Below are 8,290 nucleotides of genomic sequence, written 5' to 3' on the forward strand. Positions count from 1 at the left end.
AAGAAAGCAAGCTATATTCACTAATAAGTGGATGATTTAATTTAGTAATTCCAAAGTCTAAAATCTCTTGGAATGGTCAAAATGAACACATTAGCAAATAACACACAATGAGAACTTTCAAATTCAATCAAGCTTAAATTATAGAAAAAAATTAACAAGACTTCTTGATTAAACAAGTAGCTACTAGTAAAAAGAAACTAGATTATCTAAAATCCAACAAGAATTGTATATGATTGATTGGTTTTTCGACTAGTGTTTCTTGTGCGCTAGAGGTTTTGATCATTCTTGCAGAGATTTATGGAGATCTCTTGCTTGATTATCAATAAACATTAGTTGTTCGAAGTAAAGAGAGGCACATAACTAGGCTCGTGACTCAACCTATGTAAAAGGAATCATATTATCATTCAAAAAAAATATAATGGAAGGAATACCTCCCTAAGACTCCAGTTATGATAGGGGCCAATGTATCTAATCTTAAGCTTTTCAAGATGGATAGTTTGCTACCCATCAAGAATTTAATAACTGGTGTATGCCCCTTTTATATTTGTATTCTTGTATAGGACTTTGTCTAATACATATCAAAAATTCTAAACACCCTATCTTGTACAAGCTTTGATAATCTTCAAGTGATTGTCTAAAAAAATTTTGTCCAAAAATCTTCCTTTCACACAATCACCCCATGCTTATTCAGACTTGAAAGAATTTTTGTGCAGAAATAGTATGTGTACTCCTTCTAACCATGAAAAAAAGTGCAAAAATACTATCAATTATGTCCTCTCAACATTGTAACCCTTGTTGTATTTGAGAAACACAATTTGTCATTCTCAACTACCTCTATCTTCCACTTTAATTAGGGAAGCCTAGGTTTCCACCTTAGAGTACCAACCGACTCTTGCAATCAAAATTGGTAGTCAAATTGAGGGATTATATACAAAGTGTTGGGCCTACATTGCAGGAGATAAAGATCGCTAGTATAATTGAGAGTAAAAACTGGTAAAGAAGGTAACCAAAAAAAGATACATGAAGTGTTAAAAGATGGAAAGGGGAAGATCCTTCACTTGAAGAAATTAGGTTAACTACATGGAATGTTAGGGGACTTATGCTTAAGAAAGGTGTCTTCTAAAACACATCCTAACCTTATGCAAATCCAAATTAATTTTAATACAAGAGATAAAACTAAATAAGACAAAGGGAGAAAGGTTAAGAAGGAAACTTGGTGTATGGAAAAATGATTTGACAGAATCTGAGGGTGCTTCAGGTGGCATAGGTATCATCTGGGATCCTAGGAAAATAGGATACAATAGAATGTCAGTAAACAATAATTGAATGGGGGGAAATAAAAAGTTACAAAGATGATCTACAACTCATTATGATTAATGTTTATGGCCCTACATCAATAGCTAGGAAGAAGGCCTTATGGAATAAAATAAGTACCTTTATAAACAATCATAACACATATCGATAAGGAAGGCAATAGAGAAGGGGATAAGCTAGCTAACATAGGAGTAGATGGCCATGAGCTACTAGCCAAGAACATGAATAACCCATAGTATGACATTCCCTTTAGTAATTTATTAGAGATATATTCAACAGGCCTCATATGGTTAGAGGATTCATAGTTTGCATATGTTCCTAGGAAGTTTTTAATTGATGATCTAATTTTCATTAGGGTGTGTAGATTTATGATTTTGAGGAGAATTTTTTTATTTCTATCCATGTTGGTTTTGTTAAATTTTTTAAATGATCTTCATTTACCTTCGGATTCCATTTGACAAAAAATTATGCTATACCCCTTATAAAAATAGAAAGGTCTAGACAAAAGACAATATCTAATATCTAAAGATTTGCAGGGTACATAAATTAATTTTTTAGATACGATAGTTATACTTACCTATTCCCCATAGAATTCATATAGCCATTTGTGGAGATTGGTGTATTTTTCTTTTGGTTCAGTCTAGAAAGCGATGACACCCAATTTTTCACACTTATCCCATCTACTTTTTGAATGAGGATTGTTGATTATTACAGTGTCAAAGGCCATATGATCCTTCCTAAAGGAAATGGGAATAGATCTCTAGTTAGAATCTAGAGTTTTGAAAGGGAGGAGTGACCTAGGGTTAAGCTAAGGGGGAAAGACTTTGGTTTTGAGGAAATCTTCTAATTTAGAGTTAGGGGCTAATGGGGTGTTATTTGTTTCTGAAATTTTCTTTGGGGGGAGAACCTGTGGGACTATGCAAGATCAATTTTGGTTGAGATGAATGGATTTTAGGGCAGGGTGGCTATTGTGAGCACTCTTTTGCTCCAATTTTTAGCAGATCTAATTGGGGAGATCTTCTTGGTTTTTGTATTCCTGCGTCGCTCCTTACTATTTTGGGCTAAGACCCAATTGCCTTGTCTTTCTTGGTCTTCCTTAATACATTCAGAGGGATTTGGGGTGTTTGATTGCACAATCCGCTCTATTTTTTTTTCTTGCTTCATTCTGGTTTACTTTTCTATTTTCTCTTTCTGCATACTTTGTTAATGCAACAAATTTTTGCTGGTGGATTTGAGCTTGACGGATCTGTGTTCGTGCATGGTTATGGCAATTTAGGCTCTTTTCTTCCGTGCGTTATTCCAGTAGTTCTGTTGCTAGTATCTCGAAGGAGTTGTTTGTTGGGAGGGAAGCAACAGCAACATAATTAGTTTTTGCAAAGTAATTTCCATTCTAGATTTTCATTTTCAAATTAATTCTTCCCTACCTTTTTTGTAGGTAAGTTCGATTGCAACACCATTTTTAAATTTCTATCTAATTTTTGACATACAACTCCCATTATTTCAATTCAACAACTACTAATAAAATATTATACATATTTATTTATTACATTTTATTTATACTTTATATAAATAAAAAAATATTTTATTATTATTCAATTTAAATAATATATATTTATCTTATCTTCATTAAAATGACTTCTTTTATTAAAATGGACTAGCTTTATTTACTGGTCACAGCTAATATTTATTTAACATTTTAAAATATATTTATTCATCTTATTTGTTTATTATTTAAAATGACTTTTTAACCCTATATTCTACTATTTTGTGAGCATAACACTTTATAATTATTATTTTATTATCAAAAGCCATCAAATATTTGAACCAATTCTTCGCCTCTGCCACTCCAACAATAGAAGCCATAAAAAATGACATGAAGAAACTGAATTTCATTTGGTTGGATGTATGTACATTTATGTAAGGTTTGTGTTATTTTGATTCTACTTAGGCATTGCATATTACATGGTAGGAAGGGACTTGAGTTTGATAGATAGCTCTTGTTTATTAAGGGTTTCAGTTACAAGTTATTGATTTAGGGTTAGGGGCTAATGGGGTGTTATTTTCTTTTGAAATTTTCTTTAGAGCGAGAACCCGTGGGACTATGCAAACTCGATTTTGGTTGAAATGGATGGATTGCAGGGGAGGATGGCTATTGTGAGCTCTCTTTTTGCTCCAATTTTTAGCAGATCTAATTTGGGCCAATGGGGTGTTATTTGCTTCTGAAATCTTCTTCAGGGGGAGAACATGTGGGACTGTGCAAGTTTGGTTCTGGTTGAAATGGATGGGTTGTAGGGGGGGGATAGCTATTGTGACCTCTATTTTTGCTCCGACTTTTAGCAGATCTAATTGGGAGCTCTTTTTGGTTGTCATATTCCTACGCCGCTTCTTTTTGTTCCGAGGTAAGACCCAACTGCCTTGTTTTTCTTGGTCAGCCTTAATGCATTCGGAGGGCTTTGGGGGGTTTGATTGCATAATCTACTCTATTGTTTTTGCTTGCTTCAATCTGGTTTTCTTTTGTGTTTTCTCTTTCCAGCATACTTTATTAATGCGAAGAATTTCTGCTGGTAGATTCAAGTTTCATAGATTTGTGTTTGTGTGTGGTTATGGCGATTTAGGCTCCTTTCTTCTGTGTGTTCCCTAAAGGAGTTATTTGCCGGGATGGAAACTCCATACTTAGTTTTTGCAAAGTAATTCCCATTCCGCTTTTTTTGTTGTCAGATTAATTTTGCCCTAGTTTTTTGTAGGTAAGTTCGATCAGAGCACCATTTTCTAATTTCTATCTAAATTTTGACATGCAACTCCCATTATTTCAATTTAACAATTGCTAATAAAATGTTATAGATATTTGTTTATTATATTTTATTTAGACTTTATATAAATATAAAAATATTCTTCTATTATTCAATTAAAATAATACATATTTATCTTTTCTTCATTAAAGTGGCTTCTTTTATTAAGATGGGACTAGCTTTATTTAATGGTCACACTTAATACTTCTTTAACATTTTAAAATATATTTATTCATCTTATTTCTTTATTATTTAAAATGACTTTTGAACCCTATATTCTACTGTTTTATGAGCATATCACTTTATCATTATTATTTTATTATCCAAAGCCATCAAATATTTAAACCGACTCTTCACCTCTCCCACTCAGAAGCCGTACACACGGACATGAAGAAAATGAATTTCATACAAGGGAGGTAGTGAACATTTACTTACCATTGATGTATCACCTCAAGTGAATAAATATATAGATATACAAAGAAAATTGGTCATGATATGCCAGCGATCCAGAGCAAACTCTTATTCTTCAATATCTCTGTTATAAAGAAGAACAGATCGGACATCGTGTCGAACTAAATATGGGCACATCCACTTTTATTTTGTTTATGAAAGATTTTATATATTCCACGGGTGGATCGGTACCTATCGATTAGAATCAATATTCTAATTTAGTCTGCTTGAAAAGCAAAGGTTTCCATCAAATTCCTAGCCATAAATGTGTTAGATGTGATATTTTCAAATTTAGAATAAAAACAATGGAAAAATGCCAACAATAGATCATATCATACTTCCCTCCAGAATGCACAAGTTCTAGTTAAAATCATATCATGAGAAGGAAACTAAATGAGAGTGGGTAGTTGGCGCGCAGTGGAGGAGCGAGAAATTGATATGACGAAATGAGAATCTGAAAATGAGCTCTAGGTAATAGAGGAAAGGAAAGCAGGAAGAAGGAGAGGAGCAAGGGCGCTGTTTGTTGAGCACAAAATCGGAAGTGCACCAGCCGGGAATCGAACCCGGGTCTGTACCGTGGCAGGGTACTATTCTACCACTAGACCACTGGTGCGGAGATGGAGGTAAGATCCTTGTCAAGGCACAGATGACTGGAAATGAGTAAAATGATATGCAAATGGAGATGCGGGGTATCGAACCCCGTACCTCTCGCATGCAAAGCGAGCGCTCTACCATGTGAGCAAATAATTTTGTAAGTTTGAAAACCCTCACACACATCATATGCATGGTTTAAATATTTATCTTTTCAAAATTAGGTAGCATAGTATATTATTTGCGTTCTTAGATCCACCTCTTGTTTGTATTTACTTTGCTAGCTAGTTTCTAGTTTACAATATCCATAAGTTTTGAGATAGTTAAAATTCTTGATTTGAGGACAATTTTTATACTATTTTACCATTATTCACACAATGCAAATGTCTCTAAGTGTTTACCATGAGATTAACCCTTTAAAAATCTAATAAGACAACTAAATAGTTTATGAAAGAGTTTGGCCAGTGTTTCTCAATATCTACAAAATTTATAACCCTCCTTAGATTTTTAAAGGGTTAATCTCATGGTAAACACTTAGATAATTTATTCTTGGGTATTATGATACCTTGATGAAGAGTGCTACCTTTAATACCACAACAAACAACATAAATAGAGAACAACATAAATTTAGAGAACAAAATATATGCTTTTTATTATGCCTGCAAATGTGAAATTACATAATTACAATATGAAAACTCACATGGGCATCATCCTTACAATATTTTACACGGCAGAGTTGTGACTATCACTTAGAACTACCCTAGACAACCTATGCACCTCTGTATATAGGCATTTTTTTTTCCACCCGAGAAGGTTGTAGACACTAAATCGTAACTATTGAGGCTGACCATCCTCATATTATATCATTTGATTATAGTTTATTACATAGGATGGACTCAAGATAATTTCCATTTCCATTCTTATGAAGTATCCTTTCTATAAACTCATAAACCCTAATGATTCATTGAAGCATTTCTATAATTCTTTGAATTAAAAGCAACAGTGATATCAACATAAAACCCATCCAGATTGCATTCAACTAAGTTAGCCTTATTTAAAATGACTTCAAAGTAGACAAACCCATAAAAAGGAGACATAAATTGATGACACAAATATAGTCTAAATACCGCTTTGTATTATCCTTTTAGATGACTAATACAATGACCAATAGAAAATAATTGAAAGCCAGAACAGATGGCTATCTCTATCATTCCAATGTATCATCAGAGAGTACAATTGGAAGCAAATTCAAAACAACTACATACTATTGGACTGACTAAATGTACTTTTCTTGAAAGAAAATAAAAATTTTCAATTTTTTTTGAACCATCACAATGCCTTGAAAACTCATTTATATAGACATGAGTTGTGAAAAGCAAAGGGCAAGTGTGATTGACAAGTGTCCTTCCAAACAATAAAACAAAATAACATAACAAGAGAAAAAAGCGAGCATAAAAGAATCCCAAATGCATCAAAATTCTTTGGGTAGGCCCATTTCTATTATTGTTGCAAATCATCAACTTTTGATTTGTCCCCCATTATTCTGGATCTTCAGAATACATGGCTACTAAACTGGCCAACAAAGGGTTATTTTGTGGTGCCTCCAAATCAACTTTTTACTTCTTTCACCTTCAGTAGGCAATATTACCTTTTTACCTTCTTATTTTGTTAGATCTGGTGCCGATGTGTCAATGACCTGCACCTCACCCTTTTGTTCGTCATCATCATCTGTACCACCTTCTTCTAACTACTCATTAGAAGGAATATATGTTATCTAGGTGTTAAACTGTGCATCATCAAGCCAGCTCAATTGCAGGATATCATCTTGCTTTTTTAATATGTAGTTAGCCTCATTTTCAAGACCAAAAAAATCTTGTCTCAAAGAATTAAAAAAAACTAGACTTTAACCAAAATTCTTCTGTCGTGATGGCCCACCAGGCATGCCCATTTTCATTTATAACTTTATTTATCCTTATGCAGAAAAGGTCATCCAATTCTTTACTCCATTCATCCTTACTTTTCAATTTATTTTTTCTATCCGAGGCACAAGGAAACAAATCAATTTTTTTATTCTTGCATCTGCTTAAGTAAGAAACAATTTTTAGTTGCAGAGCAATTCTCCTATTATCAAAATCTAACAGGTTATTAGCAACATCATACATATTTTCAATATGGTCATGGGAAGACCTTATAACTGAATAACATAAAAGGGTGATTTCTTTCTCCCTTTTTCCCCACTTATTAACAATAGGCTTGAGGGTTTCATCATGGGTTTTCAGTTCCTCCCATATACTTGTTACTCTTGCCAACTGATCATAGAACAAGGGTCATTCAATTTTATCTACTAAATACATTAGAGCCTTTCTAATCTTATCCTCATATTTCATATTTAACTCTACATGGAAGGCCCATAGCTTTCTTTTCTCTTCTTCAAAATCCTTAGCTGTGTAATTTTCTGGCCTTTGAGGTGTGTCTGGTATCTTTACAACGGGGGTGAATTTAAAAGGTTCCATTGGAGGACAGCAGTATGTTATTCTTGGCTTAGTGGTCTTCCACATTAGCTTGTCTTCAAGCTCAATTCTCCTTTTTACCTCCTTATTATAGGCCTTCAGAATTGTTTCATATTTACTCTATAGTTCAAACATAGTCTGCTCCTCTTTCTTAGCAGTGGCCAAAAGAAATTGGGATGAATCCACATTCCAATGTGCTACCTGCACATGTGAGGTATTAGCAACTCTTCTCACAATTATGTTTCCCATCAATCCAGACTCATCTGGTTGTGACGATGTGGCTCTAGATCCTCTTCTCAATGACCAACTGGCCAATGCGGCTTGATTCTCAATGAATGCAGTGCCTTGGAAGTCCCTTTTAGTTTGATCTTGCAAAGTCAAGTTATTTGAAATAGATCTGAAAACTAAGGCATCAATAATATCCGAATTTGGTACCAATAAAATGTTAGATGCCTTCAACATTTGCCTTCCATCCTCGGGGCTTATATTCTAAAATTCTTTTATCATTTCTTCTTTTGTTTGGTTCTGGATGGAAGCTTCATCCATTTCTGGATGCTCTATTTTCAACCTTTTACATTTTTCCTCAAAAATATTCATGTTTTCCCTCCATGCAAAGTGCTAAAAAGCCCTAGATTT

General features: G+C 33.8%; 1 non-coding gene across 1 annotated transcript; it reads right to left on the reverse strand.

Annotated features, from left to right (window-relative positions):
- Nucleotides 1-5,095: 5,095 nt before the first annotated feature.
- On the reverse strand, nt 5,096-5,166 carry TRNAG-GCC (transfer RNA glycine (anticodon GCC)). Its single transcript has one exon. It is a non-coding gene; the product is annotated as a tRNA-Gly (tRNA).
- Nucleotides 5,167-8,290: the final 3,124 nt, after the last annotated feature.

This window comes from Cupressus sempervirens, chromosome 10 (genome assembly GCF_028749045.1).
Source record: "Cupressus sempervirens isolate cs-2001-9-10 chromosome 10, ASM2874904v1, whole genome shotgun sequence".
Lineage (NCBI taxonomy): Eukaryota > Viridiplantae > Streptophyta > Pinopsida > Cupressales > Cupressaceae > Cupressus > Cupressus sempervirens.